The 26,494-nt window shown below is 43.0% G+C and overlaps 1 long non-coding RNA gene across 2 annotated transcripts in view; it reads left to right on the forward strand.

Moving 5' to 3' along the window:
• Positions 1-5,301: 5,301 nt before the first annotated feature.
• Positions 5,302-26,494, forward strand: part of LOC103000689 (uncharacterized) — a 72,859-nt gene continuing 51,666 nt past the window's right edge. For both annotated transcript variants that reach the window (XR_009005813.1, XR_451627.2), the window contains exon 1: positions 5,302-5,390. This is a non-coding gene — a long non-coding RNA (uncharacterized LOC103000689). The remainder of the gene's footprint in view (positions 5,391-26,494) is intronic.

Consider the following 26,494-nt stretch of genomic DNA (forward strand, 5'->3'; position numbering starts at 1 on the left):
ACTTAGATTTGGGGATTGCTACCAAAGTATAGTCCAGCCTGTCTTGCCTGATACTGATTATCCCAATGCTCAGTGTAGATGCTCTTTTATTAGGAAGATGGGAACTTATACTGACTACTCTGCTCTCTGTTTCCTCTTGGTTTCTTTAACTACATTTCTTCAAACTTATTAGACTCAGGTTTTCTTATACTTTAAACCACTTTTTATTTCCTTTACAAGCTGCTAACCTTAAAGCAAAGAGCTTCCTTAAAACCAAAACAGATCATTTGTAGAGACGTGGATGGACCTAGAGACTGTCATACAGAGTGAAGTAAGTAAGAAAGAGAAAAACAAATATCGTATATTAACATGTATACGTGTGGAATCTGAAAAAATTGGTATAGACGATCTTATTTACAAAGCAGAAATAGAGACACAGACGTAGAGAACAAACGTATGGACACCAAGGGGGAAGGGGCTGTGGGATGAATTGGGAAATTGGGATTGACATATATACACTATTGGTACTATGTATAAAATAGATAACTAATGAGAACCCACTGTATAGCACAGGGAACTCTACTCAATGCTCTGTGGTGACCTAAATGAGAAGGAAATTCAAAAAAGAGGTGATATATGTATACGTATAGCTGATTCACTTTGCTGTACAGTAGAAACTAACACAATATTGTAAAGCAACTATACTCCAATAAAAAAAAAATTAAAAAACAAAACAAAGCAGAATGTTGGTGATTATAAAGTAGTCCTCAGAGAATATGACAAAAATAGAGAATCATAAACTCGGTTTTACGCAAAAAACAAATTGCATCAAATTTATGGTCTGAAGTTCAGCCAGTATGTCTAGTTGGTTGAGTCCTTCATTCATCCCCGGTTTGAGGGGCCTCACCACATGCCACACCCAAGGGATAAAGAAGGGGAGAAGGTGGTGCTGTGTTCAAGGAGGTCCCTTTCCCGTTGTACAGGCAGCTTTTTCAATGATAATGATGGACATGATGACAAGGCTGCCAGGAGAGATCGTGTGCAGAGTCTTCCAGGGAACCGAGGAGGGTAAGCCAGCCTTATCTATCTAGAGCCACAAGGAAATTTTCACAGAACAAGAGGCATCTGAGTCGGATTTGAAGAATGTGCAAAGGTTCAGGACGTGTCTAAGGAGATGGACATCTTAGGCAAGGAGATCAATACGTGGGGAAACAAGACAGTACATGGTCATGCCCTAAAGCTGGGCATTAGCCAATGTGACATATATACACAGTCAAATTCCTCTAGGGGCCAGTCGGGCAATATGCATACATGGAACAGAAGTGATGGGGACATTGGTGACCTGGCAGCATATGTCCCATGTAAATGAGCAGTCCCTCCTCAGCTCCAGCTCACTCTTCCCAGATCCTAGCCCAGTGTTCCCAGATCTTTTCTCCTTATTCCCTCCTCCTTCTTCTTCTTTTTCTCCTTCATCTTCTTCTTCTTCTTCCTCTTCTTCTTCGAGCCAGAAATCCAGATATCCATGGAAAATCTGATTTACACTTTGTATTCACAGGACCAAGACAGACAGTGAAGATATTTAGCAGTTAGCATGGCAAGGGCACTTAAAAATCAGATGTATACTGCACATACACAGTAAGTGTGGTCTTTCCAGTGACTCTTGGCTGAATGTTGGTTCTGCATGGGACACATTTGGACTGCCCCTAGGCCACCAGTTTACAAGCCCTAATCTCAAACTAAGAAAGAATAAGCAGTAGAGGTGAGAAGGCTGTGAGAAGAAGGCTTGAGTGTGATCACAATGGATTTTGCATATGCTGTGTCAATTAGCTTTTTCTGTGCTATGAAACACCCCAAAATGTAGATGCTTAAAAAAAAAACATTGATTTATGTCATAATTTGGTAGGTCAGCAATTAGCCTGGGCTCAGCTGATTTCACTCATACATCTGTAGTCAACTAACAAGTCCTGCTAGCTGCCAAGGCTGGTTTGTCTAGGGAGGGCCTCAGCTAAGTTATCTTGTCTCTCATCCACATGGTCTTTCATCCTCCAGCCAAATAACTCAGGTTTACTCACATGGCACAGAGTTACACAGCAGCAAGAGAATATAATTTCTACTGTCCAATGTTTTTCAAGCCTCCCTTGCATCACAATGGCTAACATCCTGTTGGCCAAGGCAAGTCACATGGCTGAGCCGAGGCAGAATAGAGTGTGTGGTGGGGAAGGGGACAGGGGAATACAGGGAGGGCAAGAATTTGTGAACATTTTTGCCTTCTCCACATTTGCTATTAAGATTATACAAAGGGTCACATTGTCAAATTAAACTCACAAGAATCAAAGATCTTATCTAATATCAAACTTCACTAATAATTCAGAGGATAGAGGTGAAGGTGACATACAAATCAAGCATGAGAAGTCCAAGATCACCAATTCTTCCTCTTAGGCTTTTCCTCATCACCAGGACATGCTCTGATTTTTCACATGGGGTCCATCACTTTCCCAAAGGGAGATTTTCAGCATGAAGTGTCTCTATCTTACACTCTGATCACAACATACCTGAAGCTGACATTTTGCAGCAAGCTATGGTCCAGAAATCTATAAATTCCAGGTTTGTTTACCATAGCAATCTAATCTTATCAAGTATATCCTGCTGAAATAATTCCATTGATAAGGACTTTCTTTTTTTTTTTTTAACATCTTTATTGGAGTATAATTGCTTTACAATGGTGTGTTAGTTTCTGCTTCATAACAAAGTCAGCTTTATAACAGAATCAGCTATACATATACATATACATATATCCCCACATCTCCTCCCTCTTGTATCTCCCTCCCACCCTCCCTATCCCACCCCTCTAGGTGGTCACAGAGCACCGAGCTGATCTCCCTGTGCTATGCAGCTGCTTCCCACTAGCTATCTATTTTACATTTGGTAGTGTATATAAGTCCATGTCATTCTCTCACTTTGTCCCAGCTTACCCTCCCCCCTCCCCATGTCCTCAAGTCCATTCTCTACTTCTGCGTCTTTATTCCTGTTCTGCCCCTAGGTTCTTCATAACCATTTTATTTTATTTTTTATTTATTTTTTAGATTCCATATATGTGTGTTAGCATACGGTATTTGTTTTTCTCTTTCTGACTTCACTCTGTATGACAGTCTCTAGGTCCATCCACGTCTCTACAAATGACCCAATTTCGTTCCTTTTTATGGCTGAGTAATATTCCATTGTGTGTATGTGCCACATCTTCTTTATCTGTTCATCTGTTGATGGACACTTAGGTTGCTTCCGTGTCCTGGCTATTGCAAATAGAGCTGCAAAGAACATTGTGGTACATGACTCTTTTTGAATTATGGTTTTCTCAGGGTATATGCCCAGTAGTGGTATTCCTGGGTTCTATGGTAGTTCTATTTTTAGTTTTTTAAGGAACCTCCATACTGTTCTCCATAGTGGCTGTATCAATTTACATTCCCACCAACAGTGCAAGAGGGTTCCCTTTTCTCCACACCTTCTCCAGCATTTATTGTTTGTAGATTTTTTGATGATAGCCATTCTGACTGGTGTGAGGTGATACCTCATGGTAGTTTTGATTTGCATTTCTCAAATGATTAGTGATGTTAAGCATTCTTTCATGTGTTTGTTGGCAATCTGTATATCTTCTTCGGAGAAATGTCTGTTTAGGTCTTCTGCCCATTTTTGGATTGGGTTTTTGTTTTTTGATATTGAGCTGCATGAGCTGCTTGTAAATTTTGGAGATTAATCCTTTGTCAGTTGCTTCATTTGCAAATATTTTCTCCCATTCTGAGGGTTGTCTTTTCGTCTTGTTTATGGTATCCTTTGCTGTGCAAAAGCTTTGAAGTTTCATTAGGTCCCATTTGTTTATTTTTGTTTTTATTTCCATTTCTCTAGGAGGTGGGTCAAAAAGGATCTTGCTGTGATTTATGTCATAGAGTGTTCTGCCTATGTTTTCCTCTAAGAGTTGTCTGGCCTTACATTTAGGTCTTGAATCCATTTTGAGTTTCTTTTTGTGTATGGTGTTAGGGAGTGTTCTAATTTCATTCTTTTACATGTAGCTGTCCAGTTTTCCCAGCACCACTTATTGAAGAGGCTGGACTCTCTGTTATCATTTCATCAATAAAGACCATCAGGATTTCTGATGGAATATTTACCAGATTTGACCTGGCTATTTCTTTCTTCTTTTCATTTTTCTTTATTCATCCCTCCCTGGTAAAAAGAATGGTTGAAATTCCAACTGCTAACCTTTTCCTTCCCGACAATACTTTGGATTTTGACCTTTATATCTAATATTCACTTCTGTAACAAAAATTAAAATGTTTGGCATCATTTACCTTCTCTTTTGGCTGTGTGTGTATGTGTGTGTGTGTATATACATGCATGGAAATTACTTATCATTTATTGTTGAGACTATGCATTAAGATACATTATTTGATTTCTGTGAAGCCATAACTCTATCTAAAGGGAGAATTTTATTTCATAAAGTATCAGGTTAACTGGGAAATAGTCTTTCCTGGCAGGGGGAGAGGGTCTGTTAGAAAAAATGGTAACTTAATACTTGAGCTAGAACTTCTATTATGGGTTTCAGAAGTTTCAGAACTTCTATTATGGGTTTCTATTATGGGTTTCTATTATGGGTTTCCAGAATATTCTAGTCCTAGTGTATCATTTCTTTGGTGGTCACTTTGGGTAATAGATTGCCTTTCTGGACTTTATCAATAAAAATGAATAATATTGTTAAGATTCCTCCAGAGCAAACATTTATTTGATGAGTGTAATAGGAAATACCAAATACAGGTTAGAATGAGTAGAATAAACTTTGACTTAGTGAAGAGTTTTTAAAGTCCTCTGCAAGACATGCTTTCTCTGGAACCCTAGAGGAATCCTGGCAATGAGATCATATCTGGACTATTCGGAATATGCACTCCTTGGAATGGCTCAGGGAATTCCAGGAAGCTACAGTCTGATTACAAAATGGCAAGATCTCAAGATCATTAGAAAGGCTCATGTTCTTTCCGCCTTGCCAACTACCTGCTACTTCCTTAGTGAAATGCAAAACTGTGAGGGTGCATGAGGATCTAAACGCATCATAAATGAGTTGGAAGTGACAGGTCAACCTAAAAGAGTCAAAGAATGGCTCTGTACAGAAAAAAAAATGGCTCTGTACAAAGCAAATAAAGAACAGCTACCAAACCAACCGAACAAAAATAGCTACCAAACCAACCGAACAAAAATAGCTTCCAAACCAACCAAACAAAAATAGACAAGGGTCAGTTTATTTGCAGAAAGTTACAGATGAGTGTGTACTTTCTAATAGAGTGGTGTCACTGGTATACAATAAAGACCAAAGCTACAAGGTCCTTGGAGGGCAGCTGGTTCAGCGCTTCCTGAAGGGTGGTACACAGGTCGGTTGGTGCATGAGTTTATTATGTTATGATACTTGAATCGACCTTTTATTTTCATGTTATGTGTTCATTTTAATGAATGTAATGAAGAGGGTTTTTTTTTTTTGATGTTTTGTGTTGTTTTGCTTTTTGCTATTCATCATTCAGTCTGCCTTTCAATTAGCACCCTGTTCTCCCTACTGGGGAATCTCCCATTTTGTGCTGTCCTAGGGATCCTTGATCATCTATGGCAGGCAAAGGGATCAAATTTTCATCCTCCCCACCCCTGTCCCAAGGTAGACAGGGTATAGATGTGGCTTGGCCAACAAGATAATCTCTCTGGGATTTTGAATTCTGAGCAGGTGACACAGTGATGGCTGAGGGATGGCTGATGGTCATAGTCGTACAGTGGCTGTGGTGTGGCAGTGGCATTTTGCAGAGACCAGAGTGGTTACTCTGCAAGACCACTGCTGCTATGCTTCTGCTGCCTTGTCAACTGGAACATTTTGATACTTGCTGCTTTCAAGTCGGATCTTCGAGCCTCCTGAAAGTTATCTGAAGCCACAATATCCCTCCAGTAAAACCTCTTTGCTGAAGATGGCTGGAATTTTTTTCAATTGTTTTCAACCAAAGACCTTCTAACTGATTCAATGTGAAAACATGTAATTAGCAAAGCAAACCCATGATTTTATGAATATTATTCCTTAGGAAATAGTAAAGCTTTAGAATAAGATTGATTTAAGTAAAGCTTTAAAATCAGATTGATTTAAGTGAAATTAAAGGAAAAACATTAGAGAACCAGCAGTGTGTGAATACAGAAAACCTGTGATGGTTAGGAAGGTAGAGAAGTAGTTCAAATAACTTTGTAAAGGCAAACTCTTTTTCTTCTGTTTATTCTCTTTGTCCTTAAACTTGGTATTGACAAGTCCAACAGCATGGTGCACGCAAACCACATACATCCCCCCTTTCATTGAGTCATTCACTGCTGAGGAATGAGACCTCTTTGCCACACAGAAACACTTACTAGACCAATTTTGGTACTTTTATTCCTCAAGAAACAGTGCATTCCAGCCCAGCAATGACCCCCCTTGAGAGTAAGGGAGCACTCTCTGATCTGCAGCTCAGTGGGAGAACCATTGTTTTCCTGAAGCCATCTCATCAGCATGACTTAGGAGTGCAGTAATTAGTGTGACCAGGGAATCAAGTCCTGTTTCCTTTACATTTTAAAAATTAAATCTTGAAATAATTTTCCAGAGGAAACCAACGGAGACCTATCCCTTTACGTTAACTACCCAGTGAAACAGTCCCCAGTGGTATTTCCCCTTCCTCATCCATGCCAATTACAGCATTATAACCTAGAACAAATCAAAAATTGTCCACGTGGGAAGGATGCAGGGCTCTACGGTGGGAAAGAGAACAGACTGGAGTGAGAATGTCCTGAGTTTGAACCTTAGCTGCCCACTGAGTGGGGTTTGGAAGGGCAGTTGAAAAGAGAAAGGACTTCCAGGAAGAGGTAGTGCAAAACCATCTGGAGAGATGGGTGAACTGCAGGAAGGGCGGTATGTCTGGAGAACACGGCGTGAGAGGGCTCTGGTGGCAGGAGGCAAGGCTGTACTTGATGCGAAGGAGATTGGATTTTAGCTGGTAGCTGGTGCGGTGCAGTGAATAGACTACAGCTGGGCAGTCAAATCCCCCTGTATTGGAGGTCCTGACCTGCTACTTACCAACTGTGAAATTGGGATAACAAGACTTCTTTTGTAGAGTTATTTTGAGGATTAGAGATGTGTGCAGACTGGCCATGCCTAGCTCAGAGATGTTCTTCTGTAGAGAGTTGCTTTTTTTAGGAAATGAATGGTCATTGAAAGTATTTATTGTGGTGTTGAAAGATCATCTCGCTGATGAATGGAGCATTGATTGAGGGCAAACTCGTTAGAAAGGCAACCCGTCGGAAGGTCATTTTGCTTTACTGGGCAAGAAGGAGCCTGGGGTAGGGCAGTGGCCTGGGGGAGGGGTAAAGGAGAGGAGGGGCCACTCAGGAGGAATTTGGAAAGTCAAATCTACAGGACCTGGGGTGCGTTGTAAGTGGTGGGCAGAGGATTGGGTGGGTTTGAGGAGTAGGAAGAGTTTAAGATGATGGCCAGGCTTTTTTCTTGGATGAGAGTGGTACCCCCACTGAAGACATAGAATGACAGAAGAAGGGGCAGATTTTGCATGGAAAAGATTGGATCTTAATTTAGGTATAAGCAAAGCCAAAACCAGGAAGTGAAAATATAATCAAATTCCCAGGTTGTTTATCTACCCTTGGTCAAAATCCAGATATTTATGAATATACAGGGACAAGGTATCATCATGAAAGAGCATTGGATGTAGATTCAGAAGACCAGGCATGTCACCTCTGTCTGTCTAATCTTGCTGTGTAATTTTGGGAAAAAATTACCAAGCTTCTCTGAGCTTCAGTTTCCTAATCCATAAAATAGAGATAATGAGCATCACTCCTGCCACTGCCATCACAGTGTACAGTGTGAAGCGACTCCCCAGAGCCACTTGTCTCAGGACCTCGGTCCCTAGTGCCTCAGGCCCATGCAGGTATGGGTCAGCCATGGGATTTTGCGGGTCATGAACGCTCCTGTGTTTTAAAAAGGCAGGTGCTGAGTTCCAAATTGTCCTAGTTGCCTTCCGTGGTAGGACTCGCCCACAGACTCTAGAGCAAGGACAGCATGCCCCTTTGTGGGAACACACTGCACTCTCCACCATCTGCCCGAGGCAGAGGGAAATGGAGACAATGTTCTGTCCTCTGCAGGGACTGGCGCCTCCAGGAAGAGACAGGACAAGAAGCTCTGTTCCCCACAATCCCGAGAGAATGGCTGCTGACAGTTTTCTTCGGGCTTCACTGAAGCCAAGATGAGAAGGAACATGAGAATTTTAGTAGGAAGGTTGGAAAGAAGTAAATACAGAAGCCTAGAAAGAAGTGAGACCGGAAAGGAGGGAGTTTGATCAGTAACCTGACCTCCATCTCCTTGTGTTTTCAGCAGTCGGAACCTAATACTAGTAAATGTGACTTCCAAGGCAAGTACTAGTGACCCACCCCTTAATGCAGTTTCCCCTGTTCATTCTTCATGATTCAGCCCAGGTGGCATCTCTTAACCATCTCGGCCAGGTGAGATGGTCCCGTGGATGCTCCCACACTATTCTCTTTCAATGCACTCCCTTCTTTGTACAGCAATGCTCTATTTACATGCCAACCTTCCTCACAAGACTGGGGGATACATGTTATTACCACCACCATCCTTCGTAAACAGACAAGATGGTTGGAACTCAGAGGAATTAAGTACCTTCCCTAAGGTCACAGAGCTAGGATGTGGCAGATCCAAGATTTAAACCTGCCTTAACGTGGTCTCATTCCAAAGCTCTTAATTCTCCCCATTTCAAACTGTTTTCTACGACAAATAGATTGCTAAAGCGTCCCTGTAGGAAATGTGTTTTCTCTAAAATGAACCTCAAGCTGGACACTCAAGAGTGGTCCCAAGGGTCTTGGGGCGATGGAATATTCGGCCTTTCAAAGAGAATGATCATATAATTCACAAGTTTGCCTTTCAATTAACTGAGGACTGTGGCTCTTTATTTAATGTTATTTCTACATAATCTAATTTTGGCTGCAGGTTAATGGACCCGTGGGGAGTTATTGCTACTTCAGTTTCAAAAGCATTCAGCAGCATTCCCAGATTATTGGTTGTTAATGGAATCACCCAGCTGTTTTGACTTTCTCCCAATCCTTCTTGAGGTGACCCTAGAGAAGAGGACAAAAACAGAGACCGTGGGACTCACTTTTAGGACATCGGGACTTGCTGAGCTCTATCCACGTCTGCCAGCCCTGTGGCCACACTTGATTCCAGGTCCGAGAAAACCACAGGCTCAACACCAGACCCTACTTGTCCTGTACTATTATTCATGCAAAAAATTTACTAAGCACCTAGTATGCCCAACGTACTATGCTGGTACGGCTGGAGACACGGAGATGAATCAAGTATGGAGTGAAGTAAGAATCCCACCTGGTTGGGATAATCACTAAAGCTGCAGCTTCCTTATATTCAGGGTTCACCTGAAGTTTCATCAAGGTGCTCATCATTGCTTATTTGTTCATCCAAGTAATACGGATGGAAAATCTACCGTGCACCAGGTACTTTCCCGATGGTACCTTCTGATGACTCCAGCTTGTAAGAGCTGATGGTCTCATCAGGGATACAGATAAATTAATAGGTAGTGACGGTTCACAGTGACAAATCAGCAAAGTTGGAAGCAACAGCGGATTATAAGCACATAGAGGATTCATTCCTATTCAGGATTGAGAAATCAAGCAATCTTCCTAGAGGATCTTAGAGTTTAGTCTGAGTTTAGACCTCCTGAATAGGAGTCAGTGCCAAGAATTAGCAAAGAGGTAGAGGGGCACTGTTTAGTTGGAGGACCAGCATGAGAAGAAACACAGGATGAGAAAGAGTAAGCCATAGTGGGGAAAGTATGGTGGTTAACGTGGCTAAAGTAGAGCTCAGAGTAAAGATAACAGTAAAGAGGGATGAGGCTGGAGAAGAGAGACCCATGCAGAACATAAAGGTCCTCAGAAGTCTGCAGAAGAGATTAGACTTCATCCTGTAGATAATGAAGGTGTGTAGATGTTCTGTTAGGTGAGTGACATGAGCAGATTCGGACTTTTGACAAATCATCCGGCTGCACTACGTAGACTTGATTTGGGCATTGAAAAATGGGAGGCTGGAGGAATTGGACCAAGACAGTGACCAGAGCTACTGAGGAAGCAATAAAGATGAAGAGAAGGGGAACCAATATGAAGAAAAATTGGGATCAGTGTCAACAGAAAATATCAGAAGTGAGATGAGTTTCTGTAACTGCAAACATTTGACTTTCAGAAAAGTAGAAACTAGAAAGTCAACTTCAGCCCACCTCAAGCCCAGATTTCCACCTTTTGTGAATTAGGGACACCTAAGTTAATGAGGTTTTTCTATACTGGAATACTAGATCAAAGCCATTCTACTCAAGATTTTATAAATTTAATAATATTTGAAGAAGAAAGAGTTTGGGAGTCTAATAGTGCAGATGGCTTTGATTGTAGGCTTTGGGGGTGATTCAGGATCCAGTAGGTCATGGAAAGATTTCCCCAAATGATGGCAAGGTAAATGAATGGCTTTCATTTTAATGAGAGCCCAAGCTTCATTTTCATAGATTTGTTAAATTATGCTTCACTGGTAGAATATTTAATTTGCTTTAGAAAGGAAAAATATCCTTGGTTCCTCAAAGGCATGGGGGCATAAAGATTGGTGGCCTTTTTCCTAGTATTCCACTCATAAAATGGCTTCAGGTCCGCACAGAAGGTACTAGAGGCAGAATGTCTTAACACATTTTTAAAAGTACGAAAAGTCTTCACTCTGGAGAAGGTGATGTGTCACGTTTCCTGAAAATCACACCCCAGCTTTTGCACTGCAAAGGTGTGGGCAGAAGTGGAAGGACATGTTGTCTGGAGGCCAACTGATGGGGTCTGGAACAGCTGTTGGCACCTAAGCCGGACGCACAAGTTCGGGGAAATCCCTGAATCGCTGTAGTGTGCCGTCTTACCTGTGAGATGAAGGTGGTGATGAGAATCCACCTTGCAGGGCAACCGCAAGGCGCGAGTCAGAGCGCTCTACCCTTACTTTCAACCCTGTTTTGTCGTCTGCAAGGTGAGGAGGGTAAATCCTGCCGTGCCTACTTCCCAGGCTGCTGGGAGCTCGAGGGACCCACCTGATCATGGCTCCCGTTCAGATGCTGAATGCCAAGAGGGCAGGATCTGTAAGCCCTCCTGTCACAGGCTCCTGCCTGGCTCCTACCAGCGCTCAAGAGAGTTGCCAGGATTCAATCTATCAAAAGAAATTTGACTTCTGCATTGTTCACTTGTGAAACGTGAAATGTGCTGTCTTTGGAAAAGAAAAAAAGCATTGTCCGGGTGAACTGGGGCTGTGGTTTGGAAAGAGACTCTTTCTAGGTCACTTACTGACATTGGTGTTGCCCAAACAGTAGCCTAGGAAGTTCTATAGCCACAGAGTCCCCCAGAGACCCTGCATCTCACCCCTCACCCCCTGCTACTGCCTCACCTCTCCCACTCTTCTGATGCCCTGATCTGGGACAGTGAGTTGATAAGAAGAAAACAGAGGAAGGAGATCAGGTGTTGACAACTTGACCATATGTATCTGAAATATTCTCAGGGACAGGGCAGGGGGATATTGAATAGCTGATCGAGAGACGAGCCGCCCCAACAGTGTCTCTGAAGAGTACAGTCCTCACTGCCCCTGCCCTGGCTCAGCCCTTCGTAACTTCTCACCAGAACGCTTTCAACAGCATCCTGTTCTTTCTCTCTTTCACGACATGCCTGGGTTTTTCCTCCCACACAGGTTTGAAACTTCCACACTTGCCCCGAGCCCTTCCCTTGTAAAGAGTGAAGGCTTTGCAGACCTAATCGCAAATCCCAGCTTTGCCACGTGGCTACCGCTGTCCTCCCCTGAGAGGTTTGTTGCAAAGAGCAGTAATAATGCAGCTACGACACAAGTAGCCATCCAAGAAATGATCGCTCATATTATTTAAAAAGGAAAGTTCCTGACTCCTCAGCCTGGCACGGACGCTTTTCCAGGCTCAGCCGATTGAATACTTGTCAGGATCCTGCTCTCCAGCTCTGAACTACTGTCAAACGAGGTCAGTTCAGGGGCTCAGCATGCTGGGATCTCTGCATAAAAAGGATGAACCTGAGGCTTTGGGGACCAGGGTGTGCAGCTGCGGCGGGGCTTACCAAGCATTTCATGAGCATTTCACGTGACCAGTTCTGACCAATGGGCCATGAGAGGTGTCTGGAATCACTCCCCAGTTGATACACTATCTTCTAAGTGTTCTTTCTTCATTACAATACCCTTGTTGAAATGCAGCCACGTGATCCAAGAGCCTGGCTCACCGAGTCACTGTGTGAAGGAAAGCTGGCCTGGAGATTCTCCGGGACTCTGCATGACTAAGCAATCTTTGCTGTGCTATGCTGCCTAGATTTGGGGGTTGTTAGTTACTATAGCATAACCTAACCTATCCTAACTAATATGTAGGTGAAATATTTATTAAACAGTTACTATTGCTTGCTTTACACAAGGCCATTAGGATAAGTGATAACAAAGATACTCATGAGCCCTGTTTTCATTTAGCGAACTAGTGATGAAGTAACACGGTAAACAGATGATTACAACACAGTGTGATATGCACTCAAATACAATTTGCTCTCGGAGAATAGAGCAAGAGAATTTAATATAGTCTGGGGTCAGGGAAACATTCTTAAAGAAAGTAACATCTAGTTAGAACCTAAAGAATGGGTGACAGGGGCTTCCCTGGTGGCTCAGTGGTTAAGAATCCGCCTGCCAATGCAGGGGACATGGGTTCGAGCCCTGGTCCTGAAAGATCCCACATGCCATGGAGCAACTAAGCCTGTGCGCCACAACTACCGAGCCTGCGCTCTAGAGCCTGTGAGCCACAACTACTGAGCCCGTGCACCACAACTATTGAAGCCCACGCACCTAGAGCCCGTACTCTGCAACAAGAGAAGCCACTGCAATGAGAAGCCCGCACGCTGCAACGAAGAGTAGCCCCCGCTCGCCGCAACTAGAGGGGGCCCTCGCACAGCAACAAAGACCCAACGCGGTCAAAAATAAATTAAAAAAAAAAAAAAAAGAATGAATGACGGGATATGCAGGGCTGTTTTGAGGATTCAGTGATATGTTCGTTATGAAGGTCATGGTCAATAAATAATTCCATCTCTCACCTTAATTTTTCAAGTACTCTTACCTGGATCTAGTCACCATCTTCCCAGAAAAAATGCAAAAGTCTCTCCCTTTAATTATTAGCACACAAAATCCTCTCTCTATTCTGAATTCCCTTTACTTGAAATTCTAGAATATCCAGACTTGCTTTATACAGCCATCCTATATTTTTTGGGCTTCAGAGATAGTACAGACGAGGTATGAGTCACTCCATCTTGTGACTTAAGGAATATGTCTTAGAAACTGAGTCATAAAATTATAAAGTCATGAAACATTTGGATGGAAGACCAAAGGGAAAAAAAATAAAAGTTCTTGGCATATGAATTATCTTGAAACAAATTTGTAATAGGATGTTGAAACTGAAGCCTCTGATAACAGACAAGAAATTCAAAGCCAGATCTCTGGGTTGGGTATTTGCAAAGGAAATGTCAGAAGACCTGTCCCAGAGTTCTAGGACCCTCTTCCTCACTGAGGATTTAAAGAGAGTTAAGGGGGGATGGAAGGAGGGAAATTATCGAGGAGCTTTCTTCAGAGATGCCATTGTATTCATGGGTCCCAGCTAAAGTGTGGTAAGAGCCTTCAAAGGAATCATTCTAAGAGATTTGAAGTATGTTCCCTGCAGCTGAGGTCTGATTTCCAGCCAGGAAATGCAGAGGATAGAAGAGGGCTAATATTCTGCTTTGGGGGTGGAATTTTGGGAATCCTGCTGTGCAGGGACCCAGTGATTCTTGGAGAAAAGGATGTTGGTGTTTCCCATGAGCCAGTGTGGGACTCTTTGGGGTGAGGGAAAGCCAGGGTGGGAATGTTCTCAAATTCATCAGGCTCCCAGGGGGGTGGGGGGATTCTATTATCAACAACCTGGGTTCCTAGGGTCTGAGTTGCTTCTAGCTGGGTTGGGGGAGCCTCAGGGGAAGTTCTCAGTGGTAGGATTTCTGAGAGCCCCAAAATGTCGATACTCCTGCCAGGTCCTGGGGCGCTAGGGCAGCCGATGATGGTGTCATCCAAAGATGCCATCCTATTCTCTTACGTCACCTTCTTCCCCCCTCCAATCCTGGAGCAGTCAGAAGCAGCTGAGAAGCTGTGGTTTTGGAAATTGTTAAAGCACAAGACAGAGGAATGGAGGAGTCAGTCCCAAACTCCCCACCTTTCCCTGCATGGGCTTCCAACCTAAAAAAGTCTGAGCTGGGGGGGAGAAGGAAGATTCACTACCAAATCTTGTTTAGACTTTTGGCTAATACCTTTGACTGGGCACTTAATTTTTGAGACTTAAAATGGCTATGGAAATGCCAATTACCTGAGAGTTGTCAGAAAGGTCTTGGACTTACCTTATTTTCTTCCAAGGGCAGGAGAAGATTGCCCCATTGAGTACATTTTAAAGAAGTGGTGGGAGAACAAACCACAAGTGCATTTTAACTGCTTCATAAGCTGTGCTTGTTCAACCTGTATCTCATAAGGGATTTTCAAGCATCTCTTTGAAATTTCAGGGAAGAAAGATCCTTAAAAATTACTTAAGAATAAGAAATGGCAAATGGATACCAATTGTACAGTGCTCCTTATCATTCACTTAGGATGTACAAAAGTCCCTTGTGTTTTCTTGATTTAGTATCAACTCTCATCCTTTCCTGTTAGGAACTCTAGTTTGTCAACCTGAAATTCTCATCCAAGAAGGTTTTTAGGAACAGAATCGTCCAGGTTGGGCACTGCAGGGTGAGGAAATCATGTGTATGACACTTGCATTGCCCACCTTTATTCTGAGCCATTTTTAAGGCTTCTGAGCCCTGTCTATCGCTGTAACCTGGATTTAGCTATACCTCTTGGGTTGCCTCAGTCTAGACATAAGTCATTTTTCACCACATAAACATCAAAAAAGCAAACCAACACACACAAACATACGCGCACAGACATACACACATATACACACATACACACACATACACACACACGCACTCCAAACTACCTCCTCCTCTGTCAAATCACAAATCAATTCTTAAGACCTGAAAGAGAAAGATTGTTTGTTTGTTTGTTTTTAAGTATTATTTCTAAGGCTATTTAAGATTACAAAGAGGAATAAATCACATATACCAATGCCCAGACCTAAATTTCTTCTTTAAGCATCTTTTTATTTTCTCAAATTTTCCTTTCCTAAAGCAGCTGTCATCCCTCTCCATTGGCTGGAACCCTCCTCCCATTCCATACCCCATCTGCTTACATACCCTGTTCCTAGTTTGGCTGAACAGAGGCTCAGCCTTTAGCCAAGTCCTGACCAGCTGCCCTGGGCTTGCCCTGAGCCACTGAAATTCTCAGGCAATCCCGGGTACATTTGGGTGGTGGATGTGGTTGGGGGGTGGAGGTGGGGTCATGAGCATCAATACTGCTTAGGTGCTTCGGGTGTCTTCCTCTTTTCAGGACGTGACTGCATAGCTCCTCTGACTTTTCCTCTCCCGAGTGTTTTTTGCCCCTGTAATCCTGTTCTAGCTGGGCCAAAACTACAGAAGGATTGCTTCCAGCCTCCCATGAAATGGGTCTTCACAGTCATGGAGCCTCCAGAAAGGGAAAGAGTAAACAGGACAAAGATTCCTTCTAACTTTGACCTCATAGGCAAATTAGTTCCTGTTATGGTGTATGCCCAAGAAACTGGAGCTTGGTCTCCCTCTTTTTCTGAAAGCAAAATATTGTCCATAATTTTACCAATTCAATTAAGTGAAAATATTCTTAGTTCCTCAGACTCTGGCCCTGCTAACCAGTTCACATTCTCTCTTTTATCCATCTTCGTTACTGAATACACATGGCGGTTCATAATCGAAAAATGCGTGAACGTGCAGAAAGCCAGGGAAGTTATATGATAAAGACATTCATTCCACAAGTGCATCCTAATTTGGGACCTTATTATGGGGGCCAGTGACAAATATTTCTGCAAACTTTCAAGAAAGCGGGAGAGCAGGAAAAGTAGAATACATTTGTAGAGGTAAAATTAAATGGTGTTTCATTACAAATGGCAATCTGAATAAATTCAGATCAGGGGACATCGGTCTTCAAGGACTTCAAAGGTGGCAATTAAAAAAAAACACATAAAAATCTCTATCCATTAAAAGCACCAAGACACTAAAAAATCCAGCAAAAAAAAAAAAAAAAAATCCTTTCTCAACACTGTCAAACTCAATTCTCATGGAGGAAAGCTGCCACATCTTGCATTCTGCACGAGAGACACATTTTCAAAAAACTGTATCACCTAGTTTGTATTACCTAATTTTACTTAGTGACACCCTATTTTGCCACCCCTGCCCACGCAGCCCGTAGAAAGAGGCAATGAAGCATCCTCTGGCTTAAATTGGAGTCAGAACTAATCTTCATCAGGAGAAACTTGCAGGTAATACATGATGGGCCAGGCATGGTGATGGGGCGGGTGGGAGTCCAGAGCATCTGTCTCACCTCCAGTGAGCTGCAAACCCATCCGGAAAACAGGGCATATTGGGGACCATTCTGTCAGGGTTGTCTCTCTAATATCTCCTCAGTCCATGTCCTCTTTGCCATCCCCACTGCTCCTTGAAACACACACGATACTTTTCAGACTCTTTGGATGGCCCCAAAGGGTAGAAGTAGGAACAGTGGGGAGATTCTCTAGGGAAGAACCTTAAAGCTCAATGGAAGAAACCATGATTGAGATTCGGCTTTGAAAGAGTTTCCACCAAACAAATATTATTTTTTAAGTAATAACTAATTGTTTCCTCTTCCTAAATTAATCATACATGGGTATAAATTGGCAGACGCTAAATGCAAAACAGGAAAGAGCAATAAAACACTGTTAAATGGAGCTTCTGCAGCCGACACTGCTGGCTGCCTAACCAATGACGATGTTCCTCATCCTTCTTTGTCCCAGAAGAGCCCACCTCTCCTGACAGCAAGAAAGTGCTCGATCCTTGCTTTCGAGCTTTCCTCACAGCGAGGGGTGTCCATGGAAATCAATCTGGGCTAATGAGACATAAAGGGAAGTTTGCTGTGTTTGGAGGAGACTTCCAGAAAATACTCCTCCCTGTTCCATGATAAAAATAGATTTTTTTTTTTAAAAAAAAGCAATGTGCCTCCCTTTTCCTTTGGGATTGCCATCTTAGGGCTGTGCCTGGTGACATGATTTATGCACAAAGCACATCAGCTCAGAGAGAGGGGAGACTTGGGTCCTTGATGGCATTGACCAGGTGCTGAATCAGTACTGGAACCACCTGCTTCTGGGCACCTTGTTATTGAAAAAAAGACCTAATCTCTAAGTCATTCTTAGTGAGATATTCTGTTATTTTTAGCTGAAAGCATCCTAACCGATGTAATTGTTTAATGAGTTACCCGTTGCTTTGGTCACCCATGAGACTATTGTTTAAGTACGGCTTCTCCAAAGCTTTTGGTAATGTTGAGGATTGCATGTAAGTCTGCATTGTTACCTTTGGGAGGCCCACAAGAAAAACCAACATTCTTGTTTTCCAGAGAGACACAGAGGGAGACATGGGCTTTTTCTTTGGACCTGAAAAGACTGAATCCTATCTCAGTTACTTTCCATCTGTGCAACCTTGAGCAGGTACTTACCACCCTGAAACTCAATTTGCTCATCTGTAACACGAAGCATAGCAGCAGGACTTACTCCAACTCTTGAGGAATTGAATGAGATAATAATGCTATAAGGCACCCAGCACAGCGCCCGGCAGGCGGTGAGAACTCAGTCCCTGCTTTGCGATTTCTGTTCTCCACCTGTGGAGGTGTGAGAGTGTTGAACGATTTTGAGTTGCTTGGAAACTGGCTAGCTCTTATTTTCCCTTGCAAGTTAGGATAAGGACCACTCACCTGGGCCTCATAGCAAAGGAAGCAGCATCATGAATCCTTGGAGAGGCTAGAGGGCTATGGATAGAAGGGAAGTTCAACATCCAAACCATCGCTTAAGCCTATTCTGGGAATTTCCTGGTGGTCCAGTGGTTAGGAATATGTGCTGTCGTTGCTGAGGGCATGGGTTCGATCCCTGGTCAGGAAATTAAGATCCCACAAGCTGCGAGGTGCAGCCAAAGGGGGAGGAAAAACAAAACAAAACAAGAAGCCTATCCTACTCTTAAGTCCTGTTGCTTTTCTCATCTTATTTCTAGGCATTGCTAAAAGGTAACTCAATGCTAGAGCCATTCTTGGGTCTTACCTAAGTCCACCTACTCTGTGATTCTCCATGCCTTTGTCTAGACTGTTCCCAGGCCTGGAGAAGCATTCTCCACCACTTGGCTGACCTGCTTCTTCCCCTCCTAGGAGCCTCATTTCTCAGCCCTCTCTGAGTTAGGTGCCCCTTTTCTCACCCTGTAGACTCTCTGCTGGTCCCTATCACAGAATTCTTTATGCATTTGATTTCTTGTCTCTTCAGTCCCAAGCACATTTCTTGCATACATTGAGTTGTAAATAAATGTTGGTTGAATGACAACACACCCATAAAAAAATAAGGTTAAACTCAGTTGTAAGTAAACACTATCCTGTGCTGTTGTATACTTGATCTAGCAAAGTTATTTCTATCTTTTTTCTGTGAGATAAACCTGATATGTTTATTACCTCCACCATAATTTTTTTCTGGGAACCTTCTGCGCTATTGCTGTAAGGAGAATAGACAGCTACCACCTTGCCGGAGTGAAATTGTGCAAAGAAACACAACATATGTTTAGAAATTGAAAAGCACAATTAATAATTCATGAATTAAAGCAGAACTCATAATGGAAATCTAGAAGTGAGTGATGATAAAATTACATATTAAAACATGAGTAATGCAATTTAAAGGATACTTAGAAGGAAATATATTGTCTTAAATGTATGTATTGGAAAAAATTAAATCTTAAGAAGCTACATATTTAATACACAAACTAAAAGTAAAGAACCATAGAATAAACTGAAAGAAACTTTAAAAGATAATCAAGATAAAATATAAAAGCAATTAAATAGAAAATAAGGACGCTGTAAAGATATTTATTTTTGAAAAGGTAACTCATTGAAGAGACCCATAAAATAGCTCTCTGACAAGATTGCTCTACAAAAAAGAGAAAACACAAATAAGCAATATTTATAACAACAAAGGGAACATAGCTGCAGTTTCAGAGGCATTTTAGCAATCATTAAACAATGCTGTGAAGAGTATTATGACAATAATTTTGATAACTGAGATGAGATTAATATTTTCAGAAAAATAAAAATTACCAAAATTGACTCAAGAAGAAATAGAAAACCTGAATTGACCATTCAGTAAATTAAATTTGTGGTCAAAAATCTGCCTACCCTTCCAGAAAAAGCAACAGTACAAGATAATTTCAAGTTTTACCAAACCTAAGAATGAACAATTCTTATCTTATGCAAGTTCTTCTAGAGACTAGAAAGAGGGAAACTAGCTGAGAGAAAAGGGCTAAGAAAAACCTTTTCTTTCTAGATGGACAAATTTGACCGTGTGTTAACCCTGAAATCCTGCTAAAGGTGAAATGTGAGCACTGTTCCAGGCAATGTAACTTACGGTTAGGGAAGAAAAAAAAAACCTCCATGATTGATGAACTGCATCATTCCTGGGAGGACTGTGGATAGACTATAAATGCCTGGCAGGACGCTGTAATTTGAGCTTCCTGTGTGGGGCAATCTGTAACTGGGTTTGTCCTTTATGGGGATATAGAAGCTATGGCTAGGAGTTGTTACAACTTTGTTGGTTCTTATTTCAGTTGATGGCTCCTAAATCCACCCAGGTGGTCTCTCTCCCTTCACCTGAGCTGCCACTTGGGTGATCTGAGAATAGCCAGTGACTGCTGTGTCAGCTGCTGCAAAGACTCCCACCCAAGAGAGATGTCCTGCTGACAGGTGTGTATGACCTGCAGCCTTCAATGTCACCTGGTACCAGTTGTGGCCTGTGGACTCAGCCCTAGAGCCTAAATGTCTAGTTGAAACTGAGACCACTGTTGGTGGATATTGCAAGACTCAAATCATGGGGCCGGTCTAGACTTGATAACAAATAGATGAAGATAAGAGTGGACAATAAAATTATTGGCAATATCATTTTTGAACAAAGATGCAAACATCCTAATATTAGCAAATTGATTCCAGCAATGTATTTAAACACACACACACACACACACACACACACACACACACACACACCTCTCTATAAACACTCACAGAAAAAACCAAATGGAAAAATATTAGAAAAATCGATTATCAAATTCTACCTTAATGGATTAAGGAGCAAAACAATTTGACAAACACTATTGGCTGACACATCAGCCCGTCCTACCCTTCTCCTATCTGGCCTCCACTACAATAGTTGCAGCTGTTTTTGCAAACGACCTTCCATGTAGATCAATGAAAGAGAAAGGAAATCCCAGAAGGAAAGTCACTTAGATATTGCAACTTTTAAAATAAATTGGAATTACAAATCAGTGGACAAGAAAGGGCTGTTCAATTAATAATACTGAGCAATTGATTAACATATGGAAGGCAATAAAATTAGATTTCGACCTCACATCATTAATTCCTTCCTTACACAAAAGCAAATTTAACATGAATTAAAGCAAAATGTAAAACTTGTAAAAAATAATAGGAAAATATTATGATATATGGGTTAGCAGGATTTCTTTAATAAGACCAAAACCCCACCATTGCTTATTATAGAAAATATCAATGAATATAGTCATATTTGTGTTTGTAACAAAATGTCGCATACAGCATATTACCATTTATGTAAATTGCAAAACCACACAAGGCAATGTATATGGAAACTTGCACAATGTTTGAAGCAGGCACAGGAAAGTTCATCCCCACAGCAGGTTGATGACAGTATGTGCCCTTGGGGAGGGGCAGCGATCAGAAGCCGTAAGAAGAGAACCTCAGCTCTACTTTTGATGCCTTCACATTTTTTAAAAAGCTTTAAGGCAAATAGGACAAAATATTAACCTCTGTTCATTCTCAGTGGTGGGTCCGTGGTTACTTGTCATAACAATACTATCTATAATTTTTTCCATATTTGAAAATTTCTATGATAAAAAATAATACAGTAACATGCCTGTCTCTCCATTGTATCCTAACTCCCCATGACAACCTGGATGAAGTCCAAACAACATAACAAGGGCCAGAAAAAAGATCCTCTGAAGAAGATCCCCTATCTCCTCACTGCCTTATACTCAATCCTCAGGCCATGGGGAGCTATTTGTTGCTATACCACACATGCACAGGCGTGTTCACACACATGTACACATACCTATGTGTATGGACACACATACACACCCACTCAGTCACATAGCCCTACTTCTTGACTCCAAGCCTTTGCCATACTGTCCCTTCCATGTGGACTCTTCTTACATTTCTGTCGGTTAATTCCTAACCATCCTTAAAGAACCTCACCTGGGGCCATCTTGTCTTGAAGCCTCCCTTGATCCCTTGAAGCCAGTTTCTCGCTGCTCCCACAATGTGTGCCTGTCTCTGTCACTGTAACCATGTTTCTGTACTCTCTCTATGTTGCCTGTCACCCAGTAGATTGCCAGACCTTGAGTACAGTGAATGGATCTTATTTGCCTTAATGTTTTAGTACCTAGAATAGCGCTGGGCATTTAATGGGCATCCACTAGGTGTCCCTTGATTGAAGAGTGGACCCACTGCATGTGGGCAGCCAGGAAAAGTTTACTAAGTGTGTAAATACCCCAAGATGTTTATTTTTCCTGGAGTATATAACTGGAGGTCTTACTCTGATACTAGCATTTGGGCAACTCTTTAGTGTGGGTCACGGATACTGTATCAGATATGGGGAGAGACAATACTGTGTTCTAACCCCCTTTCTTCTCATCACTAAATATAAGCCTTTGACCAAGTCACAATTTAGCTTCTTGAACCTCAGAAAACTGGGGATAATAGTACCATCCTGGGGAGTTATTGTAAGGGTTCTATGAGATATAATATGTGTAAGCTTGTTGCACCTTGTAAATATGTTATAAATCATTCAACTAGGCATGGCTGATGTTTAATACAGGCTGATGAATGGAGAGAAAGTCTAAAGATGAGGGAAGGTCTGGGAAGAACAGATTAAAGAGATGGATTTTGAGTAATTGTGTGAGAAGAAAGATGTTCATAGTGGAGAAAAAACCCGAAGGATTTCCAGACGCAGAAAAAAGCCATTTATGTAAGTCGGCTTGGTAGGAGCCAAGGGCTTTACACAGATTTAATTGTCTGTTCTCCAGTTCTGAGCACATTTGTAAGCAGCTTTGTCCCTGGGAGGGGACAGGAGCCAAAGAATGGCTGTGAAGGCTATGCTAGAGTCTAGGGGTGGTGGGAAACCACCTGCTGAAGCCAGAGTGAGAAAAGTGTGGGGTTATGCACAGGCGGTCGTCTGTACTGCAGTGAGAGCCAGCTTTGACACGGAGCAAGGGAGCTTTCCAAACCTCAGTTCTTTCTTCATAAAATGGAAATAAACCGCGTTGTGTAGCCACTGTGAGGATTAGAGACATGTTTAAGGAGCCAAGCACAGCGTCTGGCCCTGGTGGAAGTTTAATAATTGGTACCTGTTTGAAATATTACTGCTATTGCCATGGTACATTTGGACAGCAGGTTGAAACAGCACGGTTTCAATGTTTCTGAGTCCCATCTACTTCAAAGATTTTCAACCCCAAATGTAGCCTGTCCCAGCGCTTGAACTCTTAGGAGGTGAAGCACTTTATAACCATTAGTGGGCCTCAGAGTTCTTACAGAGTTTTTTTAAAAGTACAGCTGATAGAGCCCATCCAGCCCTACTAAACTAGAGTCTCTGGAGTGGAACTTTTTCTAACCTTGTAACAAAGGTAATTGCAGTACACAGCCAGGGCTGAGACCCAGTGCAGGGAACCAGTGGACTGAAGCACTGCATTTCCAGGCTCCCCTGTTGGAAGGTGAATGTCACCTGGGACAGGTAAAAATTAAGGCATAGCCAGCCTTTCACACCTGGAGTACAGTCATTGGTAGGATAATTTGTCGTCAGTCAAGTAAACCAAGAGGAGATTCCTGAGATGTGTTAGTGGGAATATGGAAGCTGACACATCCTCATCTATAAAATGAGGTCACATTTCACAGAGTTGTTGCTAGATTGAGTTACATGAGATGCACTTGCTCAATATATCCATTCTCCTTTCAGAGGATGGGTGAGGTAGGAGGGCTAGGAAGAGAGTGCAGGCAGGACACCCTCCTGGATGGTGGGTGGGCCTGGCCTGTCTTCTGTAGGTGGGAGATTTGTACAGCAGGTTCATGATACAGGTGTGTTATGGAGAGGGGTACCCTGGAGGCTATGGAGTCTGAGTGGTGGGGAGAAAGGCAGAAAACAGGCATAGAAATATGAGGCAGCCTTATATCAAAGACAGAATCTGCCCTTCAACTGCTCCCATAGCCTTCATGCTAAAACCAAGCCTCTTGGCTTGATGACTATCTTAGTTTCCTAGGTCCTCCGTAACAAAATTCACAAAAGGGTGGCTTAAAACAACAAAAGCTATTCTCTCATAGTTCTGAAGTCCGGAAAGTTCAAACTCAAGGACCGTGCTCCCCAATAAGGTCACATTCTGAGGTTCTGGGTGGACATGACTTTTTGGGCAACCCTATTCAACCCAGTACAGTGATGGTGATCATGAAGACCCTTGTGATTTTCTCCTCTGTTCTATCTCTGTACTGAGCTATCAATCTCTGGCTGGTTTTTCACAATGTATAATAACCGATTGTTTACAAGTCTATGTCTCCTGCCAAATGGTGAGATCTTGAGAACAGAGACCAATTTTTAATTTTTGTTTATTTATTGATTGATTGATGGCCGCACCATGTGGCATGCACGATCTTAGTTCCCTGACCAGGGATCGAACCCGTGCCCCTTGCAGTGGAAGCGTGGAGCCCTAACCACTGGACCATCAGGGAATTCCCCTGCTTTTGTTTTTTTACACCTTTCTCTATCAAGGATGTAGCACACGGCCATGTTTATGACTGACCTTCAGTAAACGTGTGTGAAATGTCATTGATTTACAGTCATATTTTTTGTGAGACTGGCCTTTGGGATCTCTGCCCTTGAGGATATTAGAATCCAGGAGAATGTCTGAAGGCTTCTGGAGGGAAACAAATCAGGCCAGAGCTTAAAAACTTATCTACCACCCTGCTCTTTTGCCTTTGGGGTTGGAAATCGCTAACTGGGTTCTGGTCTGTTACTCACACGTTATGTGACCCGGGGCCTGTCACTTCCCCATTCTGACCTCAGTTTCCCACTATGAATGAGAGATTTGAACCACAGGCCCCAAATCCTCTCTTCTTCTAAGCTCCCTTGGCTCTAAGATCACATGGGTCACACTCAGTCAGAACTGAGGTTATTAAGAGAGAAACATCAAAGAGCCAGTTAGGGCAGTTGCCCTGAATGCATCAGCTTCCAATTCACCATGACAAGCCTTTCCCTATTCAACAGAGGTGTCTGCCACTCAGGTGAGAAATCACTCCCATTGCCTGGCAGTCCGTGAGTGGTGCTGAAATTCCTCTGGTGAAGATTGCCAAGGTGCCCGAGATTGATGATAAACACGGTCTTTTCACTCCAACTCTCCATTTAGATCCGCTTCCTTTTGGAATCTCATTTGGTTACAGTAGGCTTTTGGGTACCTTGTTGAGGAGGTGTCTGGCAAACCATGAAAGGGCAAGGGCTCCCCAGAGAGGATATTTTCCTGCATATTAGAACCTTTCAAAATAGCAGGAGGAGTGAAGGCTTGCAAATGGTCGGCCACCCAGCTCCTCACCCGCTGAGTAGAGGTAGGGAACGGAATTCTCACCTTCAGGCACCACAAGATTTTCAGTTTTGAGAATGACAACTCCTTTCTGAAAGAAGTTGGGACTCAGATGTTCTCCAGGAAGACTTCCCTGGCCACGCCCACCCCCAAGGCCGGGCTCCCCCCTTTCTGTCTTCCCATTATTTCTGGGCTTGCTTTCAGGCTGAGCTTGACACACTGGGTTAGAATGTCTGTTTCCCTCACAACTCAGACCCCCTTCTGTGTTGTGCTGCACAGACTCTGTTTGCCCTTCCACTCTACATGCATCTTGGTTTGGATTTTCCTGCAAAGAGATCTTGGAACAAGGTCTAGGAGGAAGGCAGTTCATCTGGAGGGTGATTGCAGGAAACATTTGTGAGGAATGGGAAAAGTGAGAAAGTAAAAGGAGAAAGGTCAACAGCAGGGTGTGTTTATAGCTGGAGCCCTATCCCGCAGAGGACCCTCTGAAGAACCTCATGGATTGAACTTGAGAATTGACCCACTGAGGGCTGACGGCAAAGCTGCAGCATTTATCTGTGGATTCTCCTTCCCATTGGCTGGGAGTTTCCCATGGGAGGCATTAAATGCCTTGCACTTTGGGGCTGCCCAGTGACAGGCAGGCTGGATGGCTCATGTGAGGTCAGAAAAAGCCCTCAAGCAGAGAAGCAGAGGTAGGACACACAGGACAGCAGAGGGCACTAGCGAGAGAGATCAGGGTAGCCCCAAGGGGGGTTCTTTCCATCCAGAACCCTAAGTCCCCAGCCAGGCAAGAAAAAAAAACCAAAAAAAAACTGGTCTCTGGCATGTGTTGGGAAGGTCATGAGGTGAAGAAATTGATCATTCAGGGATACTGGGGAACATCTATGTACAAGGTGTGGGGAGAAGGTCATGGAACTAACATCCTGACTAGCCATTGTGTCCCTGGAGGTACCATGCTAGGAACTGGACACAGGTCACCTCTAGCCTCACAAGGAACCCTCTCTGCAGATCATAGTACACTCATTACATGGACGAGTTAATGCAGCTTGACCCAGGGACTGAGTAACTCACTCAGGTTCACAGCCAGGAACTGGCAGAGCTGGAACTCAACCCCAGGTGGCCTTGATGACTGGCTCTCATGCTGACAATACTCAGCCATACTGGAGACCACGATTTGGAGAGATGACAGCAAGAGTCAGCAGGAAGGAACCCGACCAAACAGGGAGTGTGTTAGGCAAAAGCCAGCTTAGGAAGAAGATCAGAATCATCGAGTCTCAGGCTCAACATCACCCCCAGGGGTGGGTTGGCAGGCAGGTTGTTCTGGGAAATCACCAGATGGATGATGTGGAAATGCACCAACAAAGCACATCCCACAAGCTCTGGAGAAGAGGCCAAGGAGAAGTCACCTGAGGTCAGGCCCCCAAGGACCAGAAATCCACAGAAGTCAGGCAGGGAGTCTGAGGAGCACATGTGTTGGTGTCACGTGGGCCTGGGGTTCCCGGACTGGCCCCTTAGCAGCTGATCACATATGTGGGATAGCTGCTCCACC

The sequence above is a fragment of the Balaenoptera acutorostrata genome, chromosome 17 (genome assembly GCF_949987535.1).
Source record: "Balaenoptera acutorostrata chromosome 17, mBalAcu1.1, whole genome shotgun sequence".
Taxonomy (NCBI): Eukaryota; Metazoa; Chordata; class Mammalia; order Artiodactyla; family Balaenopteridae; genus Balaenoptera; species Balaenoptera acutorostrata.